This window comes from Electrophorus electricus, unplaced genomic scaffold (genome assembly GCF_041902795.1).
Source record: "Electrophorus electricus isolate QZ-2024a unplaced genomic scaffold, ASM4190279v1 Scaffold100, whole genome shotgun sequence".
In the NCBI taxonomy this organism is placed as follows: Eukaryota; Metazoa; Chordata; class Actinopteri; order Gymnotiformes; family Gymnotidae; genus Electrophorus; species Electrophorus electricus.
Window position 1 is genome coordinate 27,501 of NW_027658382.1, and position 12,500 is coordinate 40,000.

A 12,500-nucleotide genomic window follows, 5' to 3' on the forward strand; every position below is an offset into this window, starting at 1 on the left:
AGGTTTAAAAGGTTTCACCAACCGGTCAGGCGCCCCCGTCTGCGAGTGTTGAAACGGGCGCGGGGTTGCGCTTTGCCCACACGCCCCACGTGGCAGACGAGTCAGTCTTTGAACCGCGGCCCTCCGCGCCCGCCCCGTCCGACCCCTCGAAAGGGGTGGAACTCACGTAGCGTGGGCCAAGCCCTAGGTACCTGCCGGGGGTCCCCCTGAGACTCCTTTCTGAGAGAGAGAAGCAGGGGAACCGGCTGCGCCACCCACCACCACCACGCCCCAGGACGCCGGTGGGCGGACGAACACAGGAAGGGCCATGGCCTGCCCCACGAGGAGCAGCGCTCGCAACCCCCCCCGGAAAGTCCGCTCGTCAGCGAGCAAGGGGACGGGGATGAATGACAAGGACAACAAAATAGGAAAACCCCTCGCGGTGGACGGAGGCAGCGGCCGTGCGAGCGAGAGGGAGGGCGCGGGACGGACCCGTACGACCCGCTCGACTCGCAGGCGCTTCTCCTGCCGGCAAGGTGAGGGGAAACCGGCCTTCGCCCGACGAGCGGGGACGCCGAGTTTTTTGAACGACGCGTCTCTCGCGCTGGAACCCAGAGAATACCGGGGCCTGCGGGGGGGGGGTGCTGAAGGACGACGCGGAGGAAGAGGCGGAGGACGAGGAAGGGGTGGGAGGGACTAGGCTCCTCCTTTATGCCTTCTGTCCAGCCTGACCTGCAAGCGACCACGTGTAACAGCAACCCCGAAGACCCTTTCGACCCTGGGCCCCGACGCGGGGGGACGGCGAAGTCGAGGGGGTCGGGAGAGGAGGCACGCCGGACAGCGTTACCCGTTAATGATCCTTTCGCAGGTTCACCTACGAAAACCTTGTTACGACTTTTACTTCCTCTAGATAGTCAAGTTTGATCGACTTCTCGGCGCTCCGCCAAGGCCCGCGAGGAGCCCCGGCGGGGCCGATCCGAGGACCTCACTAAACCATCCGATCGGTAGTAGCGACGGGCGGTGTGTACAAAGGGCAGGGACTTAATCAACGCGAGCTTATGACCCGCGCTTACTGGGAATTCCTCGTTCATGGGGAATAATTGCAATCCCCAGTCCCCATCACGAATGGGGTTCAGCGGATTACCCGCACCTCTCGGTGTAGGGTAGGCACACGCTGATCCAACCATTGTGGCGCGCGTGCAGCCCCGGACATCTAAGGGCATCACAGACCTGTTATTGCTCCATCTCGCGTGGCTGAACGCCACTTGTCCCTCTAAGAAGTTTGACGCCGACCGCGGAGGGCCGCGTAACTATTTAGCATGCCGGAGTCTCGTTCGTTATCGGAATTAACCAGACAAATCGCTCCACCAACTAAGAACGGCCATGCACCACCACCCACAGAATCGAGAAAGAGCTATCAATCTGTCAATCCTTTCCGTGTCCGGGCCGGGTGAGGTTTCCCGTGTTGAGTCAAATTAAGCCGCAGGCTCCACTCCTGGTGGTGCCCTTCCGTCAATTCCTTTAAGTTTCAGCTTTGCAACCATACTCCCCCCGGAACCCACAGACTCGTGGTTTCCCTCACGCTGCCCGGCGGGTCATGGGAATAACGCCGCCGGATCGCGGGTCGGCATAGTTTACGGTCGGAACTACGACGGTATCTGATCGTCTTCGAACCTCCGACTTTCGTTCTTGATTAATGAAAACATTCTTGGCAAATGCTTTCGCTTTCGTCCGTCTTGCGCCGGTCCAAGAATTTCACCTCTAGCGGCGCAATACGAATGCCCCCGGCCGTCCCTCTTAATCATGGCCCTGGTTCAGGAAACCCACAAAATAGAACCGGAGTCCTATTCCATTATTCCTAGCTCAGGTATTCAGGCGAGAAGCGGGCCCGCTTTGAACACTCTAATTTTTTCAAAGTAAACGCTCCGAGCCCCGTCCGGACACCCAGCCAAGGGCATCCGGGGGGCACCGGGAGACAGGGTCTGAGACAGGCGGTGGCACGCCTCGCGGCGGACCGCCAGCCCACTCCCGACATCCAACTACGAGCTTTTTAACTGCAGCAACTTTAATATACGCTATTGGAGCTGGAATTACCGCGGCTGCTGGCACCAGACTTGCCCTCCAATGGGTCCTCACCCATGGGTTTAGGATACGCTCATTCCGATTACAGGGCCTCGAAAGAGACCTGTATCGTTATTTTTCGTCACTACCTCCCCGTGTCGGGAATGGGTAATTTGCGCGCCTGCTGCCTTCCTTGGATGTGGTAGCCGTTTCTCAGGCTCCCTCTCCGGAATCGAACCCTGATTCCCCGTTACCCGTGGTCACCATGGTAGCCGACTATGGTACCATCGAAAGTTGATAGGGCAGACATTCGAATGAGACGTCGCCGCCGCGGAGGGCGCGCGATCGGCCCGAGGTTATCTAGAGTCACCAAAGCGGCCGGGGGGCCCGAGCCCCCCGGATGGGTTTTGGGTCTGATAAATGCACGCATCCCCCGAAGGGTCAGCGCTCGTTTGCATGTATTAGCTCTAGAATTACCACAGTTATCCGAGTAACGTGTGGAGCGATCAAAGGAACCATAACTGATTTAATGAGCCATTCGCAGTTTCACTGTACCGGCCGTGTGCACTTAGACCTGCATGGCTTAATCTTTGAGACAAGCATATGTTACTGGCAGGATCAACCAGGTAGTTTGCACCGTGGTCTGGGATGAACCACGAGTGACATCCGCCTCCCCTTCCGGGGGCTAGGAAGCAGCGGGTTGTAAGTGCGTGCGCCGTCAGGTCCAGACGCCATACAGGGCTACCCAGGACAGCTTCCGCGGCCAGTGTAAACGTGCTCGCGCACCGCCCTCTGGCCTTCGGACGCCGACCTCTCACCTTGATGCAAAGCTGTCCCATCCGGTCATGCCCGCACCGTACCCCGTCCACCTCCTCCGGAGGTGCGGACGGCCGACTCCAGGTGCTTTCGGCGTTCCCTCTCTTCACGCCGTTTTGATTTTCGTGGGCCGCTGGTGGGGGGACAAGGGAAAGACCTCGTCGAATTCCCTCCCCCCTAGCCTCGCTCAACCTACGTTTCGTGATGTAACCAAGAAGAGTGATTCGTGGGCCCAGGTAGGTTTGAAGAGGAGGCCAACAAAGCAGGGCACTCCCTTCCTCCCAAACCACAGACACCAGTATAGGACAACTGAGTAGACAGACTGGCCGTCTGAGTCTCCCCCAGAGAGTTCTGGGATGGGTTACAAATAACCCCCACCCCCCATCAGAGGCTTGACCCGCTAGAACCAGGGAGGATCTGTCAAAACCGCTCTCCACATCAGAAGTTCTGGATCAGCCGGGGCTGGTCGGCAGACGTCCACCTAAGGCCGTGGCCTAACCCCGTGTGGGGGGATAGCGCTCGCACCCGTACACGTGGACACCCGCTCGTCAAATGGCTGGCTCCTCACTTACCGTAGGGGGAATGGTTTGCCTACCCCTGGCGGGTCTGGTACTCCACTCTACCAAACAAGGAAGCAACACACCAATAGACCCCTGCAACACCGGGCAGCTTTGGGCAGTGTCACTACACTCCTCCTTGTTCTTCACGTTCCTTCCGTGGTGATTTTTTTTTTTTTTTCGTGGCCATTGCCGTGCATGGCTTCCCCATCGCTTTGCATGCTCTCCATTGCCTCGTGCTGCTTCACCATTGGTCTCACCTGGAGACCGAAGCCGCTCTCCCAGTAACCCGATGGTACCTGGCCAGAAAACCCCGTGCCCGATTTCATCTAGGACAAGGGCCAAACCACAGACCGTGCCCGTCCAGGGTCAACCCCTGGTCGGACAGGCCTGGTGGGTCGATACCATGGATGTGGCAGGCCGACGAGAATCCACTGGTACATTTACAAACACGCCCACCCTGGTGGCATGGCTGTACGACCCATCGTCGAAGCACGCTGCGGCGGACTGAGCCATTGGATCCAGTTGCCTGGGCGTACACTCAGCCCAACAGACGCACTCGGGTCGGGGAGAGCAAAGCAGACTGTGTGCCTGGATGTGCCCACTTCCATAGGGGAATCGGCATGATGGTTCACTTAACCCGAGGAGGGCTCCCCTCGCGGGATAAGCACCCCCCTCGGGGGATGGGGGGGGGGGGGGGGCATCCAGAGCACACCACTTTCCGGTAGGGGACAGGCGTTTGATCATGTGTCCGAGGGAGAGCTCCCCTTGCCGGCCGAACACCCCTCGGACTCCCCTTGGGCTTCCAGAGAACGCCACTGGATGAATTTAGTGCTTGGACCCCATTGATTCTCTTTGCTCTCCCATATACCCGACGGGACCTATTTGCAAAACCCCGTGCCAACCAGACCTCCAGGAAGGGGGCTGGCGGCTAACCATGCCCAGCAGGGTGCACCCTGGTCGGACACTTTGGGAGGGTCGAGAGCCTGGAAGTGCCACCCGGGGGAGTAATTCTGATTTCCGTTTTAATGCACTCAGGGACAGCCCGAGGACCTCTGTAGTGCACCTGAGGCGGACTGAGCCGTCGGGTCCAGGGGTCTGGAGTTCGGAACCTCCAGGGTTCACCTGGCTGTTCTCTTAGCCCGGCAGGGTGCACCCTGGTCGGACACTTTGGGAGGGTCGAGAGCCTGGATGTGCCACCCCGACGAGTAATGAGTTTTCCCTTCGTATCTCTTCCGGACCAGGTCCGATTCGCACGAAACTCGCTGGGCATGGCCAGGAGCGCCCCCTGCTGCCCACGCCACCGTCCCCGCGCTTCTACTCCCGAGGGCCGAGGAGACAGCGAAGCGTGGGTCGGGTCGCCTGCTTCCAGGGTCTCCCTGGTACTCTCCAGTCTCCCGAGTCCATCGGGTCCGACCTCGTATTTTTAGCCCAGACGGGGAATGAGAAAGGGGCCCCCGACCGCCCGAGGGCGGGCGCTCGCTTCTCAGCCTAGGAACGTCCGATTCCCACGAAACTTTTACGCCAGACGTTCCTGGCAGCGAGCGCGTTCAAAGGTGACCCGCGCTGCTTCTCTCCTCCCAAGGGCCGAAGAGATATTCGTCTTCAAACCCGACCGGCCCTGTGTTTGCCGCCCCGGCGGTTTTAAAAAATCATAGCGTAAAAACGGTGGGTGCGCTTCGCCTGCCGCTTGGACAGCGTTAAACGGCAGCCCCGGCTCTTTCCAAAGGGCCCTCAACCGACTTTCTGCTCCCAAGGAGCCCAGAGATATGAAACCGATAAATCAAAACCCCGTGCCAACCAGACCTCCAGGAAGGGGGCTGGCGGCTAACCATGCCCGGCAGGGTGCACCCTGGTCGGACGCTTTGGGAGGGTCGAGAGCCTGGATGTGCCACCCCGACGAGTAATGAGTTTTCCCTTCGTATCTCTTCCGGACCAGGTCCGATTCGCACGAAACTCGCTGGGCATGGCCAGGAGCGCCCCCTGCTGCCCACGCCACCGTCCCCGCGCTTCTACTCCCGAGGGCCGAGGAGACAGCGAAGCGTGGGTCGGGTCGCCTGCTTCCAGGGTCTCCCTGGTACTCTCCAGTCTCCCGAGTCCATCGGGTCCGACCTCGTATTTTTAGCCCAGACGGGGAATGAGAAAGGGGCCCCCGACCGCCCGAGGGCGGGCGCTCGCTTCTCAGCCTAGGAACGTCCGATTCCCACGAAACTTTTACGCCAGACGTTCCTGGCAGCGAGCGCGTTCAAAGGTGACCCGCGCTGCTTCTCTCCTCCCAAGGGCCGAAGAGATATTCGTCTTCAAACCCGACCGGCCCTGTGTTTGCCGCCCCGGCGGTTTTAAAAAATCATAGCGTAAAAACGGTGGGTGCGCTTCGCCTGCCGCTTGGACAGCGTTAAACGGCAGCCCCGGCTCTTTCCAAAGGGCCCTCAACCGACTTTCTGCTCCCAAGGAGCCCAGAGATATGAAACCGAAAAATCAAAACCCCGTGCCAACCAGACCTCCAGGAAGGGGGCTGGCGGCTAACCATGCCCGGCAGGGTGCACCCTGGTCGGACGCTTTGGGAGGGTCGAGAGCCTGGATGTGCCACCCCGACGAGTAATGAGTTTTCCCTTCGTATCTCTTCCGGACCAGGTCCGATTCGCACGAAACTCGCTGGGCATGGCCAGGAGCGCCCCCTGCTGCCCACGCCACCGTCCCCGCGCTTCTACTCCCGAGGGCCGAGGAGACAGCGAAGCGTGGGTCGGGTCGCCTGCTTCCAGGGTCTCCCTGGTACTCTCCAGTCTCCCGAGTCCATCGGGTCCGACCTCGTATTTTTAGCCCAGACGGGGAATGAGAAAGGGGCCCCCGACCGCCCGAGGGCGGGCGCTCGCTTCTCAGCCTAGGAACGTCCGATTCCCACGAAACTTTTACGCCAGACGTTCCTGGCAGCGAGCGCGTTCAAAGGTGACCCGCGCTGCTTCTCTCCTCCCAAGGGCCGAAGAGATATTCGTCTTCAAACCCGACCGGCCCTGTGTTTGCCGCCCCGGCGGTTTTAAAAAATCATAGCGTAAAAACGGTGGGTGCGCTTCGCCTGCCGCTTGGACAGCGTTAAACGGCAGCCCCGGCTCTTTCCAAAGGGCCCTCAACCGACTTTCTGCTCCCAAGGAGCCCAGAGATATGAAACCGATAAATCAAAACCCCGTGCCAACCAGACCTCCAGGAAGGGGGCTGGCGGCTAACCATGCCCGGCAGGGTGCACCCTGGTCGGACGCTTTGGGAGGGTCGAGAGCCTGGATGTGCCACCCCGACGAGTAATGAGTTTTCCCTTCGTATCTCTTCCGGACCAGGTCCGATTCGCACGAAACTCGCTGGGCATGGCCAGGAGCGCCCCCTGCTGCCCAGGCCTGGCTCTGGGCCTGGGCACACTTCATTCACTTTGTACCTTTAAATCATACTACTACTACTACTACTACCACCAGAATTCCAGGGCCAAGAGGTCACACAGTCATACACAGCAAAGTAGCTCTGGGCCTGGGCACACTTCAAGAAGTTTGTCCCTTTATATAAGCCTAGAAATAGACTTCCAGGCCCAAGAGTTCAAACACATTCATGCCCAGCAAAGTAGCTCTGGGCCTGGGCACACTTCAATCACTTTGTGCCTTTAAATCATACTACTACTACCAGACTTCCAGGCCCAAGAGGTCAAACACAGTCATGCCCAGCAAAGTAGCTCTGGGCCTGGGCACACTTCATTCACTTTGTGCCTTTAAATCATACTACTACTACCACCAGAATTCCAGGGCCAAGAGGTCACACAGTCATACACAGCAAAGTAGCTCTGGGCCTGGGCACACTTCAAGAAGTTTGACCCTTTATATAAGCCTAGAAATAGACTTCCAGAGCCAAGAGGTCAAACACAGTCATGCACAGCAAAGTAGCTCTGGGCCTGGGCACACTTCAAGCACTTTGTGCCTTTAAATCATACTACTACTACTACTACTACTACTACTACTACTACCAGACTTCCAGGCCCAAGAGTTCAAACACATTCATGCCCAGCAAAGTAGCTCTGGGCCTGGGCACACTTCATTCACTTTGTGCCTTTAAATCATACTACTACTACCACCAGACTTCCAGGGCCAAGAGGTCAACCACAGTCATGCACAGCAAAGTAGCTCTGGGCCTGGGCACACTTCAAGATGTTTGACCCTTTATATAAGCCTAGAAATAGACTTCCAGGCCCAAGAGTTCAAACACATTCATGCCCAGCAAAGTAGCTCTGGGCCTGGGCACACTTCAATCACTTTGTGCCTTTAAATCATACTACTACTACCACCAGACTTCCAGGCCCAAGAGGTCAAACACAGTCATGCCCAGCAAAGTAGCTCTGGGCCTGGGCACACTTCAATCACTTTGTGCCTTTAAATCATACTACTACTACCACCAGACTTCCAGGCCCTGGAGGTCACACCTTCATGCCTAGCAAGGTTGCTTTACACCTGCGCACACTTCAGACCGTTTCACTCTTTTAATCCTTCAAAGTACCACATTTCCAGACCCAAGAGGTCACAGAATCATGCCCAGCAAAGTAGCTCTGGGCCTGGGCACACTTCAATCACTTTGTGCCTTTAAATCATACTACTACTACCAGACTTCCAGGCCCCAGAGGTCAAACACAGTCATGCCCAGCAAAGTAGCTCTGGGCCTGGGCACACTTCAAGAAGTTTGACTCTTTATATAAGCCTAGAAATAGACTTCCAGAGCCAAGAGGTCAAACACAGTCATGCACAGCAAAGTAGCTCTGGGCCTGGGCACACTTCATTCACTTTGTACCTTTAAATCATACTACTACTACCAGACTTCCAGGCCCAAGAGTTCAAACACATTCATGCCCAGCAAAGTAGCTCTGGGCCTGGGCACACTTCAATCACTTTGTGTCTTTAAATCATACTACTACTACCAGACTTCCAGGCCCCAGAGGTCAAACACAGTCATGCCCAGCAAAGTAGCTCTGGGCCTGGGCACACTTCAAGAAGTTTGACCCTTTATATAAGCCTAGAAATAGACTTTCAGGCCCAAGAGGTCAAACACAGTCATGCCCAGCAAAGTAGCTGTGGGCCTGGGCACACTTCATTCACTTTGTACCTTTAAATCATACTACTACTACTACTACTACTACTACTACTACTACTACTACTACTACCAGACTTCCAGGCCCAAGAGGTCAAACACAGTCATGCCCAGCAAAGTAGCTCTGGGCCTGGGCACACTTCAAGAAGTTTGACCCTTTATATAAGCCTAGAAATAGACTTCCAGGCCCAAGAGTTCAAACACATTCATGCCCAGCAAAGTAGCTCTGGGCCTGGGCACACTTCAATCACTTTGTGCCTTTAAATCATACTACTACTACCAGACTTCCAGGCCCCAGAGGTCAAACACAGTCATGCCCAGCAAAGTAGCTCTGGGCCTGGGCACACTTCAAGAAGTTTGACCCTTTATATAAGCCTAGAAATAGACTTCCAGAGCCAAGAGGTCAAACACAGTCATGCCCAGCAAAGTAGCTCTGGGCCTGGGCACACTTCAATCACTTTGTGCCTTTAAATCATACTACTACTACCACCAGACTTCCAGGCCCAAGAGGTCAAACACAGTCATGCCCAGCAAAGTAGCTCTGGGCCTGGGCACACTTCAATCACTTTGTGCCTTTAAATCATACTACTACTACCACCAGACTTCCAGGCCCTGGAGGTCACACCTTCATGCCTAGCAAGGTTGCTTTACACCTGCGCACACTTCAGACCGTTTCACTCTTTTAATCCTTCAAAGTACCACATTTCCAGACCCAAGAGGTCACAGAATCATGCCCAGCAAAGTAGCTCTGGGCCTGGGCACACTTCAATCACTTTGTGCCTTTAAATCATACTACTACTACCAGACTTCCAGGCCCCAGAGGTCAAACACAGTCATGCCCAGCAAAGTAGCTCTGGGCCTGGGCACACTTCAAGAAGTTTGACCCTTTATATAAGCCTAGAAATAGACTTCCAGAGCCAAGAGGTCAAACACAGTCATGCACAGCAAAGTAGCTCTGGGCCTGGGCACACTTCATTCACTTTGTACCTTTAAATCATACTACTACTACCAGACTTCCAGGCCCAAGAGTTCAAACACATTCATGCCCAGCAAAGTAGCTCTGGGCCTGGGCACACTTCAATCACTTTGTGTCTTTAAATCATACTACTACTACCAGACTTCCAGGCCCCAGAGGTCAAACACAGTCATGCCCAGCAAAGTAGCTCTGGGCCTGGGCACACTTCAAGAAGTTTGACCCTTTATATAAGCCTAGAAATAGACTTTCAGGCCCAAGAGGTCAAACACAGTCATGCCCAGCAAAGTAGCTGTGGGCCTGGGCACACTTCATTCACTTTGTACCTTTAAATCATACTACTACTACTACTACTACTACTACTACTACTACTACTACTACTACTACCAGACTTCCAGGCCCAAGAGGTCAAACACAGTCATGCCCAGCAAAGTAGCTCTGGGCCTGGGCACACTTCAAGAAGTTTGACCCTTTATATAAGCCTAGAAATAGACTTCCAGGCCCAAGAGTTCAAACACATTCATGCCCAGCAAAGTAGCTCTGGGCCTGGGCACACTTCAATCACTTTGTGCCTTTAAATCATACTACTACTACCAGACTTCCAGGCCCCAGAGGTCAAACACAGTCATGCCCAGCAAAGTAGCTCTGGGCCTGGGCACACTTCAAGAAGTTTGACCCTTTATATAAGCCTAGAAATAGACTTCCAGAGCCAAGAGGTCAAACACAGTCATGCCCAGCAAAGTAGCTCTGGGCCTGGGCACACTTCAATCACTTTGTGCCTTTAAATCATACTACTACTACCACCAGACTTCCAGGCCCAAGAGGTCAAACACAGTCATGCCCAGCAAAGTAGCTCTGGGCCTGGGCACACTTCAATCACTTTGTGCCTTTAAATCATACTACTACTACCACCAGACTTCCAGGCCCTGGAGGTCACACCTTCATGCCTAGCAAGGTTGCTTTACACCTGCGCACACTTCAGACCGTTTCACTCTTTTAATCCTTCAAAGTACCACATTTCCAGACCCAAGAGGTCACAGAATCATGCCCAGCAAAGTAGCTCTGGGCCTGGGCACACTTCAATCACTTTGTGCCTTTAAATCATACTACTACTACCAGACTTCCAGGCCCCAGAGGTCAAACACAGTCATGCCCAGCAAAGTAGCTCTGGGCCTGGGCACACTTCAAGAAGTTTGACCCTTTATATAAGCCTAGAAATAGACTTCCAGAGCCAAGAGGTCAACAGTCATGCACAGCAAAGTAGCTCTGGGCCTGGGCACACTTCATTCACTTTGTACCTTTAAATCATACTACTACTACCAGACTTCCAGGCCCAAGAGTTCAAACACATTCATGCCCAGCAAAGTAGCTCTGGGCCTGGGCACACTTCAATCACTTTGTGTCTTTAAATCATACTACTACTACCAGACTTCCAGGCCCCAGAGGTCAAACACAGTCATGCCCAGCAAAGTAGCTCTGGGCCTGGGCACACTTCAAGAAGTTTGACCCTTTATATAAGCCTAGAAATAGACTTTCAGGCCCAAGAGGTCAAACACAGTCATGCCCAGCAAAGTAGCTGTGGGCCTGGGCACACTTCATTCACTTTGTACCTTTAAATCATACTACTACTACTACTACTACTACTACTACTACTACTACTACTACTACCAGACTTCCAGGCCCAAGAGGTCAAACACAGTCATGCCCAGCAAAGTAGCTCTGGGCCTGGGCACACTTCAAGAAGTTTGACCCTTTATATAAGCCTAGAAATAGACTTCCAGGCCCAAGAGTTCAAACACATTCATGCCCAGCAAAGTAGCTCTGGGCCTGGGCACACTTCAATCACTTTGTGCCTTTAAATCATACTACTACTACCAGACTTCCAGGCCCCAGAGGTCAAACACAGTCATGCCCAGCAAAGTAGCTCTGGGCCTGGGCACACTTCAAGAAGTTTGACCCTTTATATAAGCCTAGAAATAGACTTCCAGAGCCAAGAGGTCAAACACAGTCATGCCCAGCAAAGTAGCTCTGGGCCTGGGCACACTTCATTCACTTTGTACCTTTAAATCATACTACTACTACCAGACTTCCAGGCCCAAGACGTCAAACACAGTCATGCCCAGCAAAGTAGCTCTGGGCCTGGGCACACTTCATTCACTTTGTACCTTTAAATCATACTACTACTACTACTACTACTACTACTACTACTACTACTACCAGACTTCCAGGCCCAAGAGGTCAAACACAGTCATGCCCAGCAAAGTAGCTCTGGGCCTGGGCACACTTCAATCACTTTGTGCCTTTAAATCATACTACTACTACCAGACTTCCAGGCCCCAGAGGTCAAACACAGTCATGCCCAGCAAAGTAGCTCTGGGCCTGGGCACACTTCAAGAAGTTTGACCCTTTATATAAGCCTAGAAATAGACTTCCAGAGCCAAGAGGTCAAACACAGTCATGCCCAGCAAAGTAGCTCTGGGCCTGGGCACACTTCATTCACTTTGTACCTTTAAATCATACTACTACTACTACTACTACTACTACTACTACTACTACTACTACTACTACCAGACTTCCAGGCCCAAGAGTTCAAACACATTCATGCCCAGCAAAGTAGCTCTGGGCCTGGGCACACTTCAATCACTTTGTGCCTTTAAATCATACTACTACTACCACCAGACTTCCAGGCCCAAGAGGTCAAACACAGTCATGCCCAGCAAAGTAGCTCTGGGCCTGGGCACACTTCAATCACTTTGTGCCTTTAAATCATACTACTACTACCAGACTTCCAGGCCCAAGAGTTCAAACACATTCATGCCCAGCAAAGTAGCTCTGGGCCTGGGCACACTTCAATCACTTTGTGCCTTTAAATCATACTACTACTACTACCACCAGACTTCCAGACCCAAGAGGTCAAACACAGTCATGCCCAGCAAAGTAGCTCTGGGCCTGGGCACACTTCAAGAAGTTTGACCCTTTATATAAGCCTAGAAATAGACTTC

General features: G+C 54.2%; 1 non-coding gene across 1 annotated transcript; it reads right to left on the reverse strand.

Moving 5' to 3' along the window:
* Positions 1-830: 830 nt before the first annotated feature.
* On the reverse strand, positions 831-2,669 carry LOC145653954 (18S ribosomal RNA). Its single transcript, XR_014120197.1, has one exon. It is a non-coding gene; the product is annotated as an 18S ribosomal RNA (ribosomal RNA).
* Positions 2,670-12,500: the final 9,831 nt, after the last annotated feature.